This window comes from Rhinoraja longicauda, chromosome 20 (assembly GCF_053455715.1).
Source record: "Rhinoraja longicauda isolate Sanriku21f chromosome 20, sRhiLon1.1, whole genome shotgun sequence".
Taxonomy (NCBI): Eukaryota; Metazoa; Chordata; class Chondrichthyes; order Rajiformes; family Arhynchobatidae; genus Rhinoraja; species Rhinoraja longicauda.
The window spans coordinates 16,505,637-16,530,443 of NC_135972.1; the positions used below are offsets into that span (position 1 = coordinate 16,505,637).

The 24,807-nt window shown below is 43.4% G+C and overlaps 1 protein-coding gene across 1 annotated transcript in view; it reads right to left on the minus strand.

Annotated features, from left to right (window-relative positions):
- LOC144603587 (transmembrane protein 178B-like) overlaps positions 1 to 24,807 on the minus strand; it is a 243,335-nt gene that overhangs the window by 212,459 nt on the left and 6,069 nt on the right. The gene's annotated exons all lie outside the window — the stretch shown is intronic.

A 24,807-nucleotide genomic window follows, 5' to 3' on the forward strand; every position in this document is an offset into this window, starting at 1 on the left:
TTGTCCCTTGTATGTAGGATAGTGTTAATGTACTCAGTGACCACTGGTTTACATGGACTCGGTGGGCCAAAGGGCCTGTTTCTATGCTGTATCTCTAAAGCCTAAACCAGCTGGGCAGCACAAACCATCAACGGCAGATTCCACGGCTTGGATAGTGGAAAAGGCTGATGAGTGTTCAGCAGAAAAGTCTACACTGCTCTAAGATCATGTGCAATGGCTGACAACAAGGAGGATACAACTCTAATTTGTCGTAGAGCCTCATACTGAGCATGGACACTCTTCTCTGTACATAACTCCTGCATTTTAATATACTTCTGGTATAAAGCCTGGTCACCTTTGGAGGGCTACAGTCCACTATGACAGGGAAGTTGCTCTCAGCTTGGAATAGACCTACATGATCCTAGATCATTGGGCACCAGTGTTACATTTGTAAAGTGGGCACACTAGATTGAATTAAGAGGCTATTCAATATGCATAAGTGGTAGGCAGTTAATTTAACAACAATACAACACTTTATTGTCCTAGTGGGTTTTAGATACCAATAAAAATATTCTCAATGCTTTCTGATGCAGATTAAGAAGAGCCAATTGGATTTACAGCAATCCGCAAAGTGCATAGATCAACATCATTATCGCACAGCTGTCTCAATGCACCAGCAGACTCAGACTCAGAGATAGCTCCCCACTCATGGGTTTACATTACTCACCACAAATAAAGTGTTTGTCGTGGAGTGTCAGAGAGGAACAGCACAGAAACAGACTTCCCCGGGCCCACCGAGTCCACACTCAACATCAACTGCCCATTTTCTCACTTATTCTACCCTAACTCATTTTATTCTTCCCACATTCCCAACAACTATCTCCTATACATTCTACCCACAACTCATGTGCACACCCGGGGCAATTTACAGTGGAGAACCCTGGACGAAACCCACACCATCAACGGGAGAACGTGCAAGCTCAATGCGGACAGCACCGGGGATTAGGATTGAATCTGGTGCTGGGGCGTTAAGGCAACAGCAAAGCTCCTGTTAGCTGTGCCACTGTGACGTGGAAAGCTCGCAGGCCCCTGGGTGGGGGCCGACATCGGGAGCTCCGGCAGCGGCAGCGTCTTCGCCCGCCCGGAATCGTGGGGCTTGGGTCGGCCCGCCGCGGACCTTTCATCGTCCGGCGCGGCCTGAAATAGGCCGCGGGATTTTCTCCACCTGGCAGGGTCTTCAATGTCGGGAGCCCCGACCGCCCCGATGTGGCAACTTCAACAGTCTGACTGCGGGAGAAGACGGCAGGGAAGAGAAAAATACATTCTGGCCTTCCATCACAGTGAGGAGGGACTGGAGGAGACTCACTGTGATGGATGTTTCTTTTGTTTGGTGTTAGTTTATGATTGTATGTGTTATTGCATTTTTATTGATTATTCTTATTGGTCTTATTGTTGAACTGCGGGTAATTTTTTTATTTCACTACACATTTATGTGTATGTGACAAATAAATGACTATTGACTATTGATTGATGTTCCATGTGAACTACTTTCACTACTACCAAATCATGGCTGGACTGTTAAAAGCTTGTCTTTAGCACTCTTGTGAGGGTTTAGGGCAGCAGGAATGCCCAGCAAACATTTGGACATGTTCCTGAATTCCTAACTCACAAAGCCCATTATTAAGGAAATAAATGCAGTAAAGGCTAACATCATGTGCTCTTAGTTGGTACAAAGTGATAACCACTTCCCAATGTAAATATAGCCTGAAGCATAGAGGTTTAACTGGTCAGGTATCCTGATGTGTATGTCATTGAATCATGAAATTGCACAGCTTAGAACAGCCCTTTCAGCCTGCCTTGTTTATAATTGCTATCTACCCTGTTACAATTTTCCTGCATTGTCCGTATCCTTCTCCTTTCCTACCCATACCTCTACAAATGCCTGTTAAATGTTATAATAGTATCCGCCTCCACTGCCTCCTTTGGCAGTTCATTCTAGACAAACACATATTTTCTATGTGATAAATACAATATCCACCAGATCTTGTTTAAATTTCTCCTCTCTCACCTTAAACCTGTGCTTTCTAGTTCTAGATTCCCCTACCCTGGGACAAAGACTCTGACTTTCTACCCTATCTAAGCCCCTCATAATTTTGTTACCCTCCATAAGGTTAAGAAACCTCCATCAACCCTGCTAAATTCCGGTGAGAATAAGTTTAGCCTATCCAATCTCTCCTTATAACTATGACCCTCCATTCCAGGCACCATCCTGGCAAATCTCTTCTGAACTCTCCTTTGCTACCACATCCCATTGTACATCGATACTCCTCGGGTCCCTGTCATTAACTCCATAATGTCCCATCCAAATTTGATTTCCTTAAGTGCACTATCTCACACTTGCCTGGATTAATTCATGGACGTACAAGAATATATTCTCAGATTTGGAATCATTCTACTGACCTTTCCTCAATAATACACTCTCATCCTGAGGGTATCGGTGTGGGAGGGTGGTGGAAGCGGAGACTCCCAGTAAATCTACCAAGCATCTTGACAAGCACTTGAATCATTAAGGACCAATTGGGATTCATATGTACATGGTGGGCCAAATGGCCCAGCTGTTATCAGGCAACTGAATCATCCTACTACAACCCGAGCAGTGCTGAACTACTATCTACCTCTTTGATGACCCTCGGACTATCCTTGATCGGACGTTGCTGGCTTTACCTTGCACTAAACGTTATTCCCTTTTCATGTATCTATACACTGTAAATGGATCGATTGTAATCATGTATTGTCTTTCTGCTGACTGGTTAGCATGCAAAAAAAGCTTTTCACTGTTCCTTGGTCCACGTGACAATAAACTAAACTGATCTCTGGATCTAAGATTCTATGACTTTATGACTAAAGGTTAGGCACAATGGACAGAGGAGAATGCGTTCAGTTTGCAACCTGGTAGTTTTAATTCTATGATGAAATATACAGAGCTTACTAATTGGGTCAACTCACCTCTGTGGTATGTTCTTCACTCATCAAATGATTAACAGAAGTAAATGGGAAAAAAAAGCCCTGCTATTGCTTAGTGGTGAAAAACTACCGCAGAAATCACATAAACGCCATCTTTACAAATGCAGTCACACAGAATTGAAGTTTGAGAAAAGGGTGCTGACCCAAAATGTCGCCCGTCCATTCCTTCCACAGATGCTGCCTGACCCTGGAACAATTTGAAAGCAATGTGAGCATCGACAATCGACAATCCCTTTCATAAATTCAGTGAGAATGAATCAGTTCAGTTTCCTACAATCGTTTGAAAATACTCATGTCTCCTTGATGGAGAAAAGTGGGTCTGTGGAACAGAGATAAACGCCAGCTCTGCTCAAAATTAAAGGCCATTCATTCTTTTAACAATGTGCATTAAAACGTGAGGCAGCCAATACATTTCTGAAACACCTGTCCTTTTTGCATCTGTGACTATGTGGTGACCTCCATATCAGTGGATTAATTTTGGTTCACCCACCACGCAGTGCTGGGTGGTTCTCCAAAGTTGGAGATGGATATTTTTGGATGAAATGTTAAGCCGAATCGTCTTCAGATGCATGTCACGAATCAGCGAGAAAAAGTGAGTTTTCTCCTGGTACTGTGCCTAAGATTCCACCCACAGATATCAACTGGTCATTTATTTCAACGTTACTTCAGAGAACATGTCTGGCAATTTGCTCTTGATTTTGCCTACATTGCAGGAACTGGATAAAAGGAATAACTCATTCTCTGTGGGGTAATTGGGTTTGATCTGAGTGATATGTTGTGGCATTATAGAAATAAAAGTTTTTTTTAAATCACTTTAATATAAAGTGCAAATGTATTTGGAAATAACTTGTAGGTGACGACTGAAAAGTAACAGTGCATGGTGCAACTTATCAAATGCATAAATTAATGTATTATATTACAAAGAAATAAAAATGTAAGAAGTTAGAAATAGTTAAGAGGTTAGGCAGCATGTATGAAGAGAGAAGCAGTGTTAATGTTTTAGGCCATTTCATAATAATTTGACAATGAATGAGATTTTAGTCCTTGGCTGTATGGCCTTTCAGAATGCCTTTAATCAAGAAGTTAATAAACAGAGCTCCCAGCATTGGGAGCAAGTAGTACAATGGCATGGGTTGAGGTTAACAGCTACTACAAGAGGCCAGTGCCTGTAGGAAGCATGTAGGAAGGAACTGCAAATGTTGGTTTAAACAGAAGATACACGCAAAAAGCTGGAGTAACTCAACAGGACAGGCAGCATCTCTGGAGAGAAGGAATGGTAGACATTTTGGGTCGAGACCCTTCTGAAGAAGGTCTCCCATTCCTTCTCTTCAGAGATGCTGCCTGTCCCGCTGAGTTACTCCAGCTTTTTGTGTCTATCCTCAAAGTAAAGAGTTGGGTAATTTTGAGTGGAGATCGGAAGGTAGCGAATCTATGGAAACCTCTACCCAAAAGGGCTGTTGGGGCTCAGTCAATAAATTCAAGACAGAGATCAACAGATTCATGGAATTAGCGCAGGAAGTTATACTGAGGCAGATAATCAGCCATGATCACATTGAATGGGGAAGCGGGCCCAAGGGGTTGAATATCCTCCTCCAGCTAGTTCTTACATTCTCTGTGGGGTAATTGGGTTACAAGATGATATCGGTTGCCACCTAGTTAAATATACCAGGAATGTCTCTGTACATATTCATCATGTCCATACAATGTACAGAATTCACAATGTATGAAGTAAGTCTCCAGAAATTGGACTGCACCATTTCTTTGGTCTGCTAGAACATCTTTGTCAGCAGCAGTAGCATCACATAGGAACAATGCCCCCTCCCCACTTTGCCAAATAACCATGAAATTTGTTTTTAAATATGTATGTGACGGCATGGAGTGCGGCTTTCATCTCACAACAATCGCTGGTCAGCGCGGACTTGGTGGGCCGAAGGGCCTGTTTCCGCGCTGTATCTCTAAAAACTAAAGCGAAAAAGAAGCTCTGTGCCCCCCCCACATCCCACTAGAAGGACCTGCACACTGTCCCCAATGGTTTCAACACAGCAGAGCAGAGTGCAAGAAGATGCATCCCACTCATCGGCCTTTAAAGATATGATCCTAATGGCAGCTGGGTAGCTGGAGCACAGAGACTCCCATGGGGGAAGAGGGGGCTAGAGGGCAAATGGTTACCACTGTACATTCCTGTGTGTCCTTCTCCAAGGCTAGCTACCCTCACTGACACTTGCCACATCCAGTCCCCTCTTTGTGCCACCTTCCTGATGATCACTGAGCCAAACCTCACAGATTTCTCAGTTACATCCTCCAAGAGTACAATCGTAAAATCAATACAGTCTAAGCATGTTAGACATTCTGTGAGCTGGGTTGTGGTGGCTCAATGGCAGCAGAGTAACAAAGAATCTGCTAGAGGAACTCAGCAGGTCACGCAGCATTTGTAGAAGGAAAGCAATTACTCTTGCCTATGTTGAGTCACAATCCTGCATCCAAGTGTAAAAATTCCCCCTCCCCACCCCCACATCCCACTAGATGCTGCTTGGCCGACTGAGTTCCTCCAGCAGGTTGTTTGTTGGTCCAGATCTCAGCAGGCACAGTCTCTTGGAAATGTGGGAAGAATAAAATGAAATTAGTGTACTTGGATGCCTATTGTGAACTCAGTAGCAGGTGAGGACTCAGTGGGCCAGTGGTTTTACCATGCTGTGAGATACACTTTCTCTCTCTCTAACCTTTAAAAAGTATCGTAATTGATAATATTTATTTCAACCTCTGTTTTCTTGGATGTGTTTTTTCAATGGCGGGATTCTTTGGACTTGGGAGCTTTAACTCAAGGGATGAAAACATGAGCTGCTCAATGACCAACATCATTAGGTTGACATCTGATGCTGAGAAAATGTTGGGCATGCTAGCATGAACCAAACTTCATCCAATTTTGCAACTGATGCAATTTCACACAGCTATAAATTCTAATACTATATACTCTGAGTAAAATTAACTTAATCCCGAAGAACCAAGACAAAAATAATATTAAGCAATCTATTTCTAGGCAAGAATGTCTGCATTGAAAAAGTTGGTTCTTATACCATCTGCACCATTTACTTCAGCTTTGACTGGATACACTCATACAATATTCAGAAAGAATCTGATTCAAATTCACATGAACAGAAAGCAGAGCTTAATCTATTTCAAAATGGTTCTGATGTGGAATTACTTCCACGGCTATAATTACAATTACAGATTATGTCAAAAAGCAGTGAATTATCACCAGCATTAGGGTGACAAGCAAGATCACATTCTTTGAAACGCATTGTACATTTCAGGACCATGGATAGCTCAGGTGCAGAAAACAAATGCAAAACACTTTATTGAATTTCAGCACTGCTGACAGGTTCTGTACAGCAAATAAAGCCATTCATGCCATTAAAGACATTCATGCCATCTTCTCTCAACCGTAGGCAAACAGCCTCATCTTGTTCCATCTATTCTGATCATTATTACCTTTCAGTTCCGGTGTGATTTTTGAGAATTGTTTTTGGTCCCTTTGTGATGTTTCACTATCTTATTTTCTAATATGGAACCAATCTAATGCACCTTCTGTGATCTAAGGTTCTACATAGGTTCAACAAATGTAATTGTTTTGCAATTTCCTTCCTCTAGAAAAATAAACTTAATGCTTGTTTGCTTTTTTAAATGGGCATGGATCTGAGTTGCTATCCCTAGTGATTTATGTGTCTAAGTTCTTGCAACCTTTTACCCTTCTACACCATTTAGATTCTTATCTGAACAGTTCAGTTTCCTACCAAAATACATCACCTCACACTTGTGCTGAAATTCATCTCCTAATTATGCTGCAATGCTACATTGATGTGTCCTTGTGCGTTTTTATAGCCTTCCATTCAATTAACCACACCTACTAATTTAATGTTATCTTCAAAATCATGAACTGCATTTCCAATTCATACTTCAAACCATTAATATGAATTGCGGATAATAACAGTGCCAAGCCCTGCAGAATATTTTTGAACAATTGAGCAACACAGTGACGTAGCTGGTAAAGCTGCTGCCTCACAGTGCCAGAGCCCCGGGTACAATTGTGACCAAGGGGGGGGAGTTTGTGCGTTCTTCCTGTGACTATATATATTTCCTCCAGATGCTGCAGTTTCCTCCCACACCTCAAGGACATGTGGGTTTGTAGGTCAATTGGCCTCTGTAAAATTGCTCCTAGAGCCTAGGGAGCAGATGAGAAAGTGGAATATCATAGAACTAGTGTAGGCGGGAAGGGTGATAGCTAGTTGCTGTGTTTCCATCACGTATCTCCAAACTAAACTAAATAGATTCCACTTACCCCCAGCTCAGCACTTCGTGGCCTGAATCCGAGTGCTCTGACTGTATACGTTTGTCCGCTTTGTAGGTCCTTTCCATTAATTATTCGCTTTTTTGCAATAAGATGTTGCCCTTCCATAGGTACTCTTGAGAATGTGATGATGAGCTGCATTCTTGAACCACTAAAGCTCCTTTGGTGAAATTACTCCCACAGTGCTATTGGGTAAATAATTTCTCTATTTGAATGAGAATTATCTGGACGTTTTCAGAGTGCATTTATGAATCAACAAAAGAGTCTAGGGCAGATGGGGGTAAGGGTGGCAGGTCGTCTTCTTCAATGGGGAACATTTGTGAATTGATGCATTTTAATAGCAATCCAATTACTTTTGGAGTCATCATTATGAAGGTTGGTTAAGATTCCAGATAATTAATTGGATTTAAATTCTATGACAATCAAGATGCAATAATGGATTTGAATTGGTGTCCAGATAGTTCGTCTATGAATCTGGATTACCACTGTTGATTTAGCCACAGTACTACCACTGTCCAAACATTTCTAGAGGCTGTTCAAAGTCCAAAATTGCCTACTTTATCCAAGTCTACTCTTCCTGTCAAAAATTCAAAGACATTAGTCAAGCGTAATCTTCCTGTCCTGAAGTTGTGCTGACAGTGCTGTGTTATATCATTGGTTTCCAGATTTACTTCTAGTCTCCCTTGTTTTTTCCTTTTAATTCCCAACCATAGCAACAGCTGTCTATCTGTGGGCTGATTGTCTTCCCAGCACCGGTAGGTTATGGGTTCAAGTCCTACTTCAGAGATTTAAGCACAAAATCCGGGCTCGTGGGCTGCCAAGGACATGTGGTAATGAGGGAGCTGACAATTTTCACATGACATGTTACGTGCAGCCCGTTTTGTCCTTTCCAGTGGATGTAACAATTCCCAGATCAATCTTGAGCTGCCCTGACCAAGATTTTTTAATTGTTTATTTATCACTGAACAGGTTATCTGGTTATTTATCTCACTGGTGAATTGTAGGATTGCTGTATGCAAATAGGTAGCTAAATTTCCTGTGTTGTAATAATGACAACTCTTCAAAATATTTCAAACCCTGCTATTGTCATGAAAGTTGTGAAGGAAATGCAAAACTTTCTTTCACATATTCTGCTCATTTACCTTGAAAATACAGGAACCAAGCTTTGTTCTGTATTAAGTGTATGAAATAAGACGTATGAACTCAAGACCTGTCCAAGATTGTTACTGGTGATTTAGACATTGGAAACTTAATCAGTAAATGCCAGTTTCTTAGCTAAAGAGGAAAATAACATTAAAGGCATTGAAGATCAATTGAGCTTCTAAGGAACGACGATAGATTAACATTTCAAATACAAATCACAAGTGCTCTGATGAGCCTTCCACCTCAGATGTTGAATGGCTTGATGTGCATTCTTTATTCTTTAATTCTACAATATACGATACACGAGATCACATCCTATAGCTAGTGGCAAGGGTAATTAAATGCTGTGAATACAAGTCACAGATGTTCTATCCCACACATAAAACAGATGTACTGTCCCTGGAATCTGCTGCAGAGTATTTTAGCATCTGTTCCCTATATTGCATTAATTCAGTTTATCGCAATGCCAACTTGAATGTGGATCAGCAGTTAGAAGCAGCGCACTTTGCATTTCCCAATATTTCAGCTGCATTTATTGTATTTTCTCATACCCAATCACCATCATTCAAAACTGGATTCAAAATTAGAAATCACCACCATTCAAAACTGGAGACGTAAACAAATATATCCACAATGATACATACAATTTTAATGTGGTGTTAAAACCAAGTCCAAGGTTGCCCCTGCACATTTATTCTGGCTGACAGTTTGATACTCTGTTGTAACCCAACTAGCATGCACATATGTCATGGGACATCTTGTCTCAATACTGTAACAAACACTGTAATTGCTGAATTATTTTTCATCTCTGCAATTTAAACACACTTTACGTAGAACAGTACAACACAGGAATAGGCCCTTCAGCCAACAATGTTTGACTAAATCAAACACAATGCCAAGACTAAATCATATCTGCCTGCACATAATTCATTTCCCTCCGTATCCATATGCCTATCCAAAAGTCACTTAAATGCCACTATCTTATCAGCCCCAATCACCACCCCTGGCGACATATTCCAGGCTCTCACCAGCCTATATGTTAAGAAATCTTGCCCCACACATCTCCTTTAAACTTTGCCCCTCTCACAAAGCTATGCCCTCTTATGTTTGTTAGCGGAGTCAGGGGATATGGAGAGAAGGCAAGACATGGTGCTGATTGTGAATGATCAGCCATGATCGCATTGAATGGCAGTCCTGGCTCAAAGGGCCGAATGGCCTACTCCTGCACCTATTGTCTATTTCTAGACTGGGAGAAAGATTCTGACTGTTTACCCTATCTACTTTGTTTTCTTATTTTTTCCAGTTGTCATGAAGGGTCTTCAAGCTGAAAATTTTACTCTCTACATCTCTCACTGATGCTGCCAAAGCCATGGAGCATCCCCAGCATTTGTTTTCTATTTCAGATTTCCAGCACCGGCAATTTTTTGCTTTCCACTTACTGTAATTTTTTTTTTCCGTTTGACAAAGCTCCAGGGTGCCACAGGATGCCACAAATTTTTCATCACATTTTTAAATTGTCCAAATGCCACCAGAAATGACTCTGGACCGAAATCAATGATAAACTGGTGTGGTGCCTCAGGAGTAATTGACACAAGGAGCTCGATGGAGCTTGGCAGCATTTCAGCACCCGGGATAGCTCCGCTGCTCTGCAATGGTCATGATCTTATTGTACCACCATTATTTTACTCAATTGACAGCTGCAAATTAAGTAAAGATTGTCACTGTAAAGTGCACTGTGCAATTTTAGCATCTCAGATTGTTCCAATCTGATTGTTCTGCACTTCCTTCCCTCTCATCCGAAGTGCAGTATTCAGTGCTTTAGCTGTGTATTTTCCAGACACATTAATGCAGATTTTCATAAAACATTATGTGCCATTGTGACCCCATCACCAACATCTTCACTATTTAATCTACACATTATTGATTCCGCTGCACTCACGCTGAATAGCAATAAATCAGGCATCAAAAGACATTTCAAACGATTCTGAAGATGTCACATAAATTAATTCCAAGGTAGCAATTTCACTGGCTGATTTCTACTAAGAAATCAACAAAGCCTCCTGTTTTTCCAGCCATGCCTTTGCCTTAGCATCTTAACGTGACATTAGCATTTAAATAACTGAGGGAGAAGTGGTTGATGGAGGTGAGATTGATGGGGGATGGTTAGATGAAGTTCATGCACATCCACTCCTGACGCAGTGCACTAGACAATTTGTATTACAGGAGCAAAGGCACAATGATTCTCTGCGACCACAGTCAGGAATAAGAAAAATATTTGTTTGCAATCTCTGGACATCCTGATACACGTTGAAGCCACTGGAGTCATTGCTGCAATGTGGGAAACACAGCAGCAGATGTGTTTGAGAAGGCTGTCACAATTTGCAATGTAATAATGGCCAGATAATCAGGTATATTGGTGATGTTAATTGTGGGCTAAATACTGGCAGGATACGAGGGACAATCTCCTGTACTTCCCTGAAATAGTACAATGTGATCTTTGATGTCCTGATGCAGTGTGCAGACTAGCCCTCGTTTAAAGACTTACTCTGAAATTTAATACAGAATTCCTCAGTACTTCACAGGTATGACGGCATTGATTTTAGTTGGATTAATCCTATCACATTCAGACTCAGAGGTTAGTCACTAGTAATTAAAGCACAGTTGACACTAGATAGCCCACAGAAGCTGGAGGTGACCGGTGTTCTACTTATCCAAGGAGTAGGAGTTCAAGGCCATTCAGCCCATCATGACTGGGGAAGTAAAAATGCACTCGCATAATCTGATCCCACTTTCCAGCATTGGATCTGTACCTCAGTATGTCCTGGCTCCTCAAATGCACATGCAAGTAGAGTTTAAGTGTGATAAGCATTTCTACCACTATCAATCTTTCACCCATGAGTACAAGACCCCACTCTCCATACGAAAACATTCTTCCTCTTCTACAATCTAATCCTTCAATAGGTCTTTGACTCCTCAGTTAAACGAAAATAATTTCTTCCTATTTTCTTTGCTTATACCTCTCATTGGTTTATTTCTTGCAAGTCTCATAGCTGCTCGTGTTTTTAAAAATAACCACAACCCAAGCTCCTGTAACCCTTATTCATGGGTACAACAGTCCAGTCCTGGTAGTGTCGTCATGAATCTGTTCTCCACTCTCTCTAGTGCAATCATATCTTTCTTGCAATGAGATTACCAGAACTCAGTACAATACAGGTTCTGTTTTAGAGTTATATATCCAGCTCCAGCATTATTTCCCTGCACAAGAGAAAAATTAATGGGGCAATCTGAGCAAGAAAAATGTTGATGGTCCAAAATGGCCTCTTTAGGTCTTAAGAAAAGGTAGAAAATATATTCACACCCTGCTACATTTAAGGATAATTGCACACATACTGTAAAGGTCTCTACGTTTGATCAAATCCTTTAATTTTTTGTACATTCCCTTCCTTTGTTGCATCTTCTCAAATACATTACCACCCCCAACCCCAACCCTTCTGGGTAAATTCCATTTTAACAATCTGCCTTTGAACTAAAGTAGTCATCTACATCCTCCTGAAGGTGAAAGCTTCCTTGCCAACCATGTGGCTACATTTTGCATCATCTGCAAATGTTATTCATATATTTTATAAAAGACTCCAAGTACAGGGTTGTACAGAGCTCCATTAATAACAGCCCTGGGTCCTAAAACTACCTATCAATCAGTACTCTCTGCTCCAAGCCAGACTTTAACCAGCCGTTGAACAGAACGGAGTCAAAAGCCTTGCTGAAATCCACGTAGAATGCACTCACTGACTGCTCACCACCTTCCCAAAAATTCAGTCGAAATAGTTAGACATTGCCTTCCTTGAACAAATCTGTGTTAACCTGCCTCCCTCTGAATGAAGCTTTATACATGCCTTCAGAATTGATTCCAATGAATTGCTCACTATTTACGTTAAACTATCCTGTTATTACCCTGGCCCTCCTCTTTCTAAACAATGGTACGTGATCAGCAGTACTCCAATCCTCTGGCACCAATATGTTTCTGCCAACATTGATGTTGCTCCCATTACTGGCCATTAGGTAAGACCAACACTGACTTCCATTGACATAGAGTAGGATACAATTAATAGTAGGGTGGGATTACAATGGTTGGGAACACCAGTGTCAGCTGGTTAAGACAACCTTTGCATGTGCATTTGATCTGGTGGAAATTACCAACAGAAATGGGGTGGATTACCAATGAAATGGAGCTATCATTGAGGGTGGGGTGGGATACTGCAGATGGTTGGGTGGGGATTCAACTGACTATAATCTGCAGTACCATTGACAGAGGGACAACAACAGCACTGACCGAGCGAGGGATGATCTACTAGTGAAAGTGTGCCGGGGTTACCAGTCAGTGGGATAATGCTGCCATTGACCATGGAGAGTTGGCTAGGATTACCAAAGATGTAGGAAGCAGGAACAACTATTGTTAGTGGCCTGAAACTAAAATTGAGAAGATTCTGCAGTTTGCTGCAGGGTGGGAATAAGTGACAGTCGGTTGTGACTCCACCATCACACCATGCATGATCTAACAGAATTATCATTGACAGAGCGATCAGACTATCACTACAGTGAGGTGGACTACATAAGAATATATTTCCGAGCTAAAGTGGGTCATCAGGGCTCTGAGCCTGCTCCAATATTCATTGAGATCACCGTTGATCTGTATCACTAAAAGTGGGGAGCTGTGTCACTGAGAGTGAAGGGGTCGACAACCGATTCTAGTCTGGACTTCCACTAAAAGGTGCGATTACTATTGATTGTTGGGTGATAGTGGAATAAGTTGATCACTGGCTTTAGGGGAGGAACACCGATGCCAGCCATCTGGCCTCAATATCATGGAGAATAGTCTGGGACCGCCAGAGACTGTGCGGTCAGTGGTCACTGGGAGTAGGATCGCACTACCATTTACAGTGCGGTGGGACCACATTGATGCCGCATCAAACGAGCACTATAGGTGTTACATCTATTCATCCTGGGAGTGACATCTATGTTGAGAGTGGGTGAGAAACTCATTGACAATGAGTGGGACAAGCAGTGACAATGGTTCCATGCCATTAACAGTGGTGTGGGGTTATCACTGAATGGTGAGTGGAACTCCCACTGATGGCAAGAGGTGACCACCCTCTTGCCACCAGTCATCGTGGTGTGGGTTTAACAATGGCAGTACTTAGGGTGGACAATAATAATGGCCTGGAATTAGCAGTCTTCAGCTTGGGACTGGTGTGTGACTAGCATTATCAATAAGGTAGGACCAGTACCGTAAGTCAGGTTTTACTATAACTAACAGTGAAACAGTGAGGCTGGGATTATGCCGAGATAACCACCAGGATTAGGATGTGACTAGAGGCTTGGAATGGGACTACCACTGACCATGGGATAGGTCTGATATTGACATTGGAAGGTTACTGATGGTATCAGATGTCCACTGATGGTGGGAATACCATTGATCATGGGGTGAAATTATTACTGTCAGTGGGATAGGTATACTGCTGTCTGTGATGGATGAGCCACTGACAATGGGCAGCAATCATCATGGCAGGTCACTTGAGATACTCTTCACAGTGGCCATGTTCAGTGGCTTTGGGCAGCCATTGACTGGAGCAGACCTACCATACACAATAATTGAGACATAGATAAACTTTGGGATCTGACTACCATCAGCAGCAGAATGGATTTAAAAACCCCATTACAATGGCCACTACTGGCAGTGGGGACAGGACTGCCATTGATAGCTTGTGGCGGGATCAAAAACAGTGGCCTTGAGATTGGGACTGTAACCATGATGATGGTGGTGTGGGATTAGCATTGACATTGGGATCGGATTATTACTGTGATGGGACTATTACTGACATTGAGGTGGAACCAGTGAAGTTGGAGTCTTACCGATGGCTAGGTGGCATTGTTATGGCTGGGACTGGCTTTGACAGTTTGATGGGACAAACAGTGACACCTACATAGATACATAGACAATAGGTGCAGGAGTAGGCCATTCGGTCCTTCGAGCTAGCACCACCATTCGATGTGATCATGGCTGATCATCCACAATCTGTACCCCGTTCCTGCCTTCACCCATACCACTTGATTCCGCTAGCCCTAAGAGTTCTTTCTAACTCTTTTGAATGCATCCAGTGAATCGGCCTCCACTGGCTTCTGGGCAGAGAATTCCACAAATTCACAAGTCTCTGTGTGAAGAAGTTTTTCCTCATTTCAGTTCTAAAAAGGCCTACCCCTTTTCCTTAAATTGTGGCCCCTGGTTCTGGACTCCCCCATCATCGGGAACATATTTCCTGCACCTAGTGGGTCCAATCCCTTTAATAATTTTATATGTTTCTATAAATTCCCCTCTCATCCTCCTAAATTCCAGTGAATACAAGCCCAGTCGCTCTATTCTTTCATCATATGACTATTCCGCCATCCCGGGAATTAACCTCGTGAACCTATGCTGCACTCCCTCAATAGCAAGAATGTTTTTCCTCAAATTCCTGTCGGGATCTCCAGTGTCAGAGCCAGTGGGATGGCAGGACAGTTGATAGTGGGTTAAACTGTTGTTGAAGCTGTGATGAACGACTTTTTTAAAGTTTAGTTTAGAGATACGGCGCAGAAACAAGCCCTTGAGCCCACCGAGTCTGCACCGACCAGCGATCTCCGCACATTAACACCATCCTACACACACTAGGGACAACTGACATTTATACCAAGCCAATTAACCTACAAACCTGGAGTGTGGGAGGAAACCGAAGATCTCAGAGAAAACCCATGCGGTCATGTACAAACACTATACAGACAGCAACCGTAGTTGGAATCCTACACGGCTCTCCGGCGCTGTAAGATAGCAACTCTACCACTGCGCCACCGTGTCGCCCGTACTTGTGGAAGATGGTGAGGTTACACTATGACTGGCAGTGGGGTGGGACCACCAGTACCAGCGAGGTGGAAATTATATTGACCCAGTGGCGAGAATTACTTTGATAGCGAGTAGGCCTACCATTGACCGTGAATCGAGTCCACCACGTATGTTAAGATGGGACTATGAAGGGCAAGGTGGTGGAATGAACGCTGACAGTGACTTGGGACTAACATGTACATGTACTACCACTAACATGCAGGAAAAGCATTGTGTAGATCTCATGTTTACAACAAGTTGGGACTTACTCGGAGAGTGTACTGGAGCTATCCGTGGCTGCATAGTGGCGCTCCCATCAGCTATGGGAAGGCCGCTCCCATTATGTTACACTCAGGATGCAAGCTTGGTAGACAATGTCGGGGTTCTTTAGTCAGGTTGCTGTTCATTCACACCTACTCAGCTTGGACACAATAGTTTCAACATTCACTGAGCTCTTGGTGATTTCTGCACTAAATGACAATTTGCTGGCACTTGTGCAGCCCAGATATATTAAGTTGTCAAAAGCTGCAGTGATGCATTATCAGAATTAATTGATGGTGTTGGGGCAGTGTCCTGGGCTGTGAAATTTCCCTCACCAATTTGATTGATCATTCCAAGTTGTTTGCAGGCCGGAGCGTGCGTTGGAAGGTGTTGCTCACTGTGGGATGCTGGTGGAGCACCACTTGCAACAGGTGAGCATCTGGCAGACTTTTACCTTGACTTCCAGGTGGACTGGGCTAACCAGCTTCTGCTCTGATGTGTAAATTGGCACCGTCTGCAGAAGAGCTGCAGGTACGTGGCAGCAGCAGTGAGAAGAATCAATGGAAGAGTCAGGTAGAGAAACGTCAGAAGGTCTGTAGGATGGAATTGCAGATGCTGGTTTAGACTGAAGATAGACACAAAATGTTGGAGTAACTGAGCGGGACGGACAGTAACGCTGGAGAGAATGAATGCGTGACGTTTCGGGTCGAGCCCCTTCTTTAGACGTCTGAAAATGGGTCTTGACACGAAACGTCACCGATTCCTCTCCAGAGAGGTTGCCTTTCCTGCTGCGTTACTCCAGTATTTTGTGCCGATATTCAGAAAGACTGTGGGTCTGAGGTATACCCCTTTTGCAGCCCTGAAAGGACTCAAACACAAGAGCAGTTCCGGCAGCCAGCCAACATCTTTCAGCAGCTTGAACAGACAGCCCTTGCTCACACCATTGGCGAGGTGATGGAATCTATATATAACCATCCTTGTTGTCTGTCTTTTTCACTGATCATATTTTTTTTAATCCATTCAGGATTCGGGTTAAAGACATGCAACTGAGATCGCTACTCTAGCTCGGACAGCATTAGCAAACACTCTGCTCATGATGACCAGCCGGGAAAAGGCTATGTGACCCTTGTTCTAATACATGGTCACAAGCTTTGGATCCCATGAATCCTGGGGTGCAGTCCTCCTTGCCCCTCGGATAGAGAGGGAGAGGTGCAAGCAGGTGCCTAAACTCACTGGTATTGGTATCCATTTATTATTGTCATATATACCGATAAAGTGAAAACTCCATTCATTGCTTCTCTCTCCACAAGTGTGCCTTTTTGTCTGTTTCCATATGTTTCTTTTTTTTTTCTTGTTACCTTGACAACATTGATCTGCACCTTTTGACAGAGATTCCCCTGTACTCTCCACCCCACCATCTCTGCAGCTTAACACACTTGTTCTCTCATTTTTCTGATGAAGGATACTTGACCCGAAGCATTGACTTTGTTTCTCCCCCACTGGTGCTGTCCAACCTGCTGATTGTTTCCACCCCATTCCTTTCCCTTCGCACGAGCTATTGTACTTGAGTTTGGCTTGATTGTATTTATGTGCTACAGCTTTTCACTGTGCCTTGGTACACATCTCAATAATAATAAACCTAAATCTAAACCATGCCTCATTTTGTTTTGGCTTTCCAGTATTTGCAATATTATGGTAAAAGTATTTTTCTGCATTCTTGCTTCCCTGTATACTAAGAGTTTAGAGTTGCAAATGGTGCTTTCTAATTATATTTCAACTCACTTCTGCATTAGGGGAATGCCTCATCTGCATGAGGTGCTACCGCCAGAAGGCTGCACCTATCATCAAGAATCCACACCTTCCATGCAATGCCCTCTCCTCATTGCCATCATCGAGCAGGAGGATCTAAAGCTTGAAGTCCACACCACTATGTTGAGGAACAACAACTTTCCTGCAACCATCAAGTTGTTGAGTTGACGTGCACAACTCTAATCCTACTTCAACAACGGAACATTACGGTCCACCTCTTGCACTACCATGGACCTGTTTTTTTTTTCCTAATTGTATCTTGCACAAAGGTCTTACTTTGTTTGTTTCAGAAATTTGATGTGCAATTCAGATATAATTTGTGTATAATTTGATTTTTGTGCGTTTGACTGAGTGCGTGTGTCTGTGATAGTGTTGCAAACAGTATTCTCATGGTTTACGTACCTCTCCGTATGTGTGCATATGACAATAGACGTGGGAGGGCTTGTTCAATGTAAGATACATGGATAGATAGGCAATGTTAGATAGCTGCCCATGTTGAGGATGCTCTGAGGATCATTTCTGGTCATGACCAGATCCAGTTGGAGCCAATGCGTGGACTACCAGATATGATACATGATATATGATATGATATATGATGTGCCTCCATGATATCATGACAATAGAATGAAACTACTGCAGATATTGAGCTCAGATTAATAGCAGGAAAGCAATGAAATTGGGATGGGAAAACCAAAGATTGTTGGGTGAGACTGGTATTGACTGAATCATGAGTACAAACATTTGTATTGTCACAATTAGTGATAGGAACATAGAAAATAGGTGCAGGAGGAGGCCATTTGGGCCTTCCAAACAGCACTGCCATTCATTGTGATCATGGCTGATGATCCACAATCAGTAACCTGTGCCTGCCTTCTCCCCATATCCCTTGATTCCATTAGCCCCTAGAGATCTATCTAACTCTCTTTTAAATTCATCCAGTGAATTGGCCTCCACTGTCTTCTGTGGCAGAGAATTCCACGCATTCACAACTCTCTGGGTGAAAAAGTTTCTTCTCACCTCAGTTTTAAATGGCCTCCCCTTTATTCTTAGACTGTGACCCATGGTTCTGGACTTCCCCAACATTGGGAACATTTTTCCTCCATCTAGCTTGTCCAGTCCTTTTATAATTTTATATGTCTCTATAAGATCCCTCTCATCCTTCTAAACCTCAGTGAATACAAGCCCAGTCTTTCCAATCTTTCCTCATATGACAATAGACAATAGACAATAGGTGCAGGAGTAGGCCATTCAGCCCTTCGAGCCAGCACCGCCATTCAATGCGATCATGGCTGATCACTCTCAATCAGTACCCCGTTCCTGCCTTCTCCCCATACCCCCTCACTCCGCTATCCTTAAGAGCTCTATCCAGCTCTCTCTTGAAAGCATCCAACGAACTGGCCTGCACTGCCTTCTGAGGCAGAGAATTCCACACCTTCACCACTCTCTGACTGAAAAGGTTCTTCCTCATCTCCGTTCTAAATGGCCTACCCCTTATTCTTAAACTGTGGCCCCTTGTTCTGGACTCCCCCAACATTGGGAACATGTTTCCTGCCTCTAATGTGTCCAATCCCCTAATTATCTTATATGTTTCAATAAGATCCCCCCTCATCCTTCTAAATTCCAGTGTATACAAGCCCAATCGCTCCAGCCTTTCAACATACGACAGTCCCGCCATTCCGGGAATTAACCTAGTGAACCTACGCTGCACGCCCTCCATAGCAAGAATATCCTTCCTCAAATTTGGAGACCAAAACTGCACACAGTACTCCAGGTGCGGTCTCACCAGGGCCCGGTACAACTGTAGAAGGACCTCTTTGCTCCTATACTCAACTCCTCTTGTTACGAAGGCCAACATTCCATTGGCTTTCTTCACTGCCTGCTGTACCTGCATGCTTTCTTTCATTGACTGATGCACTAGGACACCCAGATCTCGTTGAACTCCCCCTCCTCCTAACTTGACACCATTCAGATAATAATCTGCCTTTCTATTCTTACTTCCAAAGTGAATAACCTCACACTTATCTACATTAAACTGCATCTGCCATGTATCCGCCCACTCACACAACCTGTCCAAGTCACCCTGCAGCCTTATTGCATCTTCCTCACAATTCACACTACCCCCCAGCTTAGTATCATCTGCAAATTTGCTAATGGTACTTTTAATCCCTTCGTCTAAGTCATTAATGTATATCGTAAATAGCTGGGGTCCCAGCACCGAACCTTGCGGTACCCCACTGGTCACTGCCTGCCATTCCGAAAGGGACCCATTTATCCCCACTCTTTGCTTTCTGTCTGTCAACCAATTTTCTATCCATGTCAGTACCCTACCCCCAATACCATGTGCCCTAATTTTGCCCACTAATCTCCTATGTGGGACCTTGTCGAAGGCTTTCTGACAGTCGCGCCATCCCAGGGATTAACCTCGTGAACCTACACTGCACTGCCTCAATAGCAAGGACGTCCTTCCTCAAATTAGGAGACCAAAACTGCACACAATACTCCAGATGTGGTCTCACCAGGCCCCTATACAACTGCAGAAGGACCTCTTTGCTCCTATACTCAAATCCTCTCGTTATGAAGGCCATTAGCTTTCTCCACAGCCTGCTGTATCTGCACGCTTACTTTTAGTGACTGGTGTACAAGGACACCCAGGTCTCGTTGCACTTTCCCTTTACCTAATCTGACACCATTGAGATAATAATCTGCCTCCTTGTTTTTGCCGCCAAAGTGGATAACCTCACATTTATCTACTTTATACTGCATCTGCCATGCATCTGCCCATTCACTCAACCTGTCCAAGTCACCCTGCAACCTCCTAACATCCTCTTCGCAGTTCACTGCCACCCAGCTTTGTGCAAACTTGCTAGTGTTACTTCTAATTCCATCATCCAAATCATTAATATATATTGTAAATAGTTGCGGCCCCAGCACCGAGCCTTGCAGCAATCCACTCGCCACTGCCTGCCATTCTGAAAAGGACCCGTTTATTCCTACTCTTTGCTTCCTGTCTGCCAATCAATTCACTATCCATGTCAATACCCTACCCTCAATACCATGTGCTATAATTTTGCTCACCAATCTTCCACGTGAGACCTTATCAAAGGCTTTCTGAAAGCCTAGATACACTACATCCACATGCTTTCCTTCGTCCATTTTACTTGTCACATCCTCAAAAAATCCCAGAAGATTAGTCAAGCAGGATTTCCCCTTCATAAATCCATGCTGACGAGGGCCAATCCTTTTACTGCTATCTAAATGCACTGTTATTACCTCTTTAATAATCACCATTGACATTCAGTTGAGGCGACCACTCTCAGTGTAGTGGGGCAGTCAATAACATTATTGTAAGACAAATATTTAGAGTAATGTAATGTTGTCATTGGCAATGGTCCAAGGGAACCATTGAGAACAATTAGTATTTAAGTGGTTTTTAGATAGCTCCATGGATATGCAGGGAATGGGGGAATACGGATCATGTGTGGGCAGATTAAATTAGTTTATCTTGATGTCATGTTCGACGGAGACATTGTGGGCTGAAGGTCCTGTTCCTGTGCTGCACCAACAGGTGAAAAATATCATGGTCAGTGGGTGGTGATGGCCATTGGTAGTACAGTTGGATATCAATGATATTAGGGGTGGAATTCTCAGTGAATTAAGAACACCATTGATAACATGATAATCCTATTCGTGAACGGGGATCTGCCATTTACTGTGAAGCAGCACTACCTTTTATTACGGGCCTGGAAATTATTGGAAGTGGATTGAACTACCAGATACGATAGGCTAAATCTACCAATCACAATACCACCGTCAACCAATCTGAAAAGGATGGGACCAACATTGGCACTAGTTTCCATGACCGTTCATGCATTGACCGTTCATGGATAATATAATTCTTGACAACAGGGTGGGATGGCAATTGTCCATGGGACATGACAGTAATATTGTAAAACTGCCTATCATAATGTCACTGACAATAGGGTAGCACTAGGTTATCACTGACAACTTGGTTGCTGTACCGTAAACTGCCGGATAAAGACAATGGAGTCTTCACCTCACAACCGACTAGTGTCACGCCACCATTGACAAAAGAGGGAGCACTATTTTATATTGCAGTGACACTGTAGCTAACACGAGTTGCAACCAGGACTCAGATTGCATTGAGGGCCACCGATGATAATCGGGTAACACCATCATTAACAGTGGGTAGAATCATTACGCAAAATCTAAGAAAAGTGTGAAGCAAGTCGTCTTACACTGCTGAAGGATGCGATGGATGAGAGGGAGTGGCACCAACATTGGGTGGATTGGGGGTTAGGAATCGGCCTGTGAGAGTGTGAGTAGGGATGGGGTGGGTGCAGATGGTGAATCTGTGGGATTCACCGACGGCTGCGGAGGCTAATTCATTGGGTATTTTTAAGGAGGAGATTGACGGATTCTTGATTAGTAAGGTGTCAAGGGTTATGGGGAGAAGGCAGGAAAATGGGGTTGAGAGAGAAAGATAGATCAGCCGTGATTGCATGGTGGAGTAGACTCAATGGGACAAATGGCCTAACTCTGCCCCTATGACATGAACTTAATTAACTATCAATTTTAATGTCACCTCTTTTTGCCATTGGTAGTTCTAATTATCACTAGTAATCCCACTAACAAATACCAAAAGGGAATTCCACTCGACAACCAGTGATACTGCTACATCCCTGAGATGGTCATCTTTCCTCCATCGCAATGTGTTCTGTTTGCCGCTGTTAAAAGTATATTATGTTAAAAGGAGTCGTTACCCCCAGTCAGTGTAGTCCAGTTCAATGTTAGGACTCATCTTATACAATGGAAGTATATTTACTTTTAGTTGTAATCCTACCCAAATATCAATAGCATTTAGTCCACTTTCAGTTGTAACCCCCATCTCGTTGTCAATGATATACATAATCAACAGGTATGGGCAATGCATGCATAGAAGAGGAAATGGAGCAGGGTGGCTGGGAGATGTGCCAGTGGGATAGGAGATGATGGGAGAAATGTGTGCACACTGGGGTGGATGATGGGGGCATAGGAAGAGGGGGGGGTGCAGAGGGGGGGAATTACTTGAAAATGGAGAATTCAATGTTCATACAGTTGGAGTGGAAGCTAATCAAGTGGAATATGAAATGCAGTTCCTCCAGTTTGCGTGAATCCTCGCTCTGGCAATGGAGGCGACCAACAACAGAAAGGTCAGTATGGGAATGGGAATGGAAAATGGTTGGCAACTGGACAATCCAGCAGGCCTGGGTGGACAGAGCGCAAGAGTTCTGCAAAACAACCGGCTGGTCACGCCGATGTAAAGTAGATGAGGTTTGAAGAGGTGCATGTGAACTTCTGGCTTACCTGGAAAGGCTGGTCCCTGGATGAAAGTGAAAGAGGAGGTGTAGGGACAAGTGTTACATCTCCTGCAGTTGCATGGGAAAGAACCTGGGGGGAGGGGGCAGGTTGTGTGAACAGCAATGAGTGAACCAAGGAGTGGAGGGAGTGGTCTCTACAGAAAGCAGATAGGGGTGGGGACAAGAAGATGGGATTGTGGTGAAGATAGAGGACATCTCAAATGTCCTAAAATGGAAAGCATCTTAGGTGCAGATGCAGTGGGGATAGAGAAATTGAGAATAAGGGATGGCGTTCTTGCAAGAAGCGGGGTGGGAGGAGGTATATTTAAGGTAACGATGGGAATCTGTACATTTGGAGCAGGCGTCAGTACATAGTTTGTTCCTTGACATGGAGACAGAGGTTGAGCAAAGGGAGAGAGGCGTCAGAGATATTCCAAGTGAATTTGAGGGCAGAGTGGTTAGTAGTAAAGTTGATAAAATCAACGAGTTCTGCACCGGTGCAGGAGGCAACCCCGATGCAGTCATTGATGTAGTGGAGTCGTCGGGGAATAGTGCCGAGGTATGCTTGGATCAAGGAGTTTTCAACATAACCAACAAAGGGCAGCACGGTGGCACAGCAGTAGAGTTGCTGCCTTACAGCACCAGAGCCCCGGGTTCAATCCCGACTAAGAGTGCTGTCTGAATGGAGTTTGTACGTTCTCCCTGTGACCACACGAGTTTTCTCTGGGTGCTCCGCTTTCCTCTCGCATTCCAAAGATGTGCAAGTTTGTAGGTTAATCAGCTTCTGCAAATTGTCCATAGTCTGTAGGATAGAACAAGTGATCGCTGGTTGGTGCGGACTCGGTGGGCTGAAGGGCCTGTTTCTACTCTGTACCTCCAAAACTAAAAACTAAAAAGACAGGCATAGCTGGAGCCCATGTTAGTGCCCATGGCTACAGCTTTGACATGAAGAAAATGAGGAGGCAAAAAGAATGTTTGCCTGTCAGATTTCAATAAGCCTGCATATACAGTACTTCTATGGATTGCCAATCTCCAAGGGAAGTGAGAAGATATGAAAACAATAGCATTGCCACCTGCCAGGCTGTTGCAAAGCCGAAAAATTCTTCCACTACTTCACTCTGCTTTCCAAGGGAAGTGGGTGACGATACATAAACAACTTGTGCTCAAATCTCTGGGGTGGGGTTTGAACTCACAGCCTTCTGACTCAGTGCATCGCTGAAGCTTGGTTGATAGCCAATTAGGGAACCGTTCAACACAGATGGTTTGTTGAAAACGCCAGTAAGATCTCTACGCAACCAGTACTGTGAAGCATACTGTCAGCTTTTACAAGGCAGCACCATGTCACAGCTGGTAGAGTCACTGCCCCGTGACTCCATCTTCAATCCGAACCTCCTGTGCTGTGTGTGGAGTTTGCACATTCTCCCTGTGATCAGGTGGGTCTCTTTTGGGTGTTCCGATTTCCTCCCACCTCCCGTAGATCAGTATCTTGTATCTTGTGGTCATCATTTCCGAAGAGTCCACCAGGGACTATACTGGAAGTATCCTATACCCTCTAGGGATAAAATAATTGGTCCTGCAAATTGTCTACAATGTAAGTTGGTGGTAAAATCTGTGGGGAGTTGATGAGAATGTGAATGGAATAAACGGTTTTAAGGTAGGATCAGTGTCGAAAATTGCTTGATGGGCGACGAGGGCTCGATGGGCTGAAGGGCCAGTTGCCATGCTGTATATTTCTCTATATTTCTAAGGTGTTTGGCAGTTTGGTTCACTTATCAACTGAGAAAGACCCATTTAACCAAAATACTTATGCCCTCCTGTCCCACACTGAGCCAACTGGCAGAGTGTGGATCTGTGTTACGCCCTCTCTCGAGTTTTAATTCAACTTGTTTATTCTTATCAGGTCTTGAAGTCCCAGAGCATTCTTTGTTGTTTTTTTTCCTCAACCACAATAGCCCAGACTGAGCCACAGGCAACGTGCT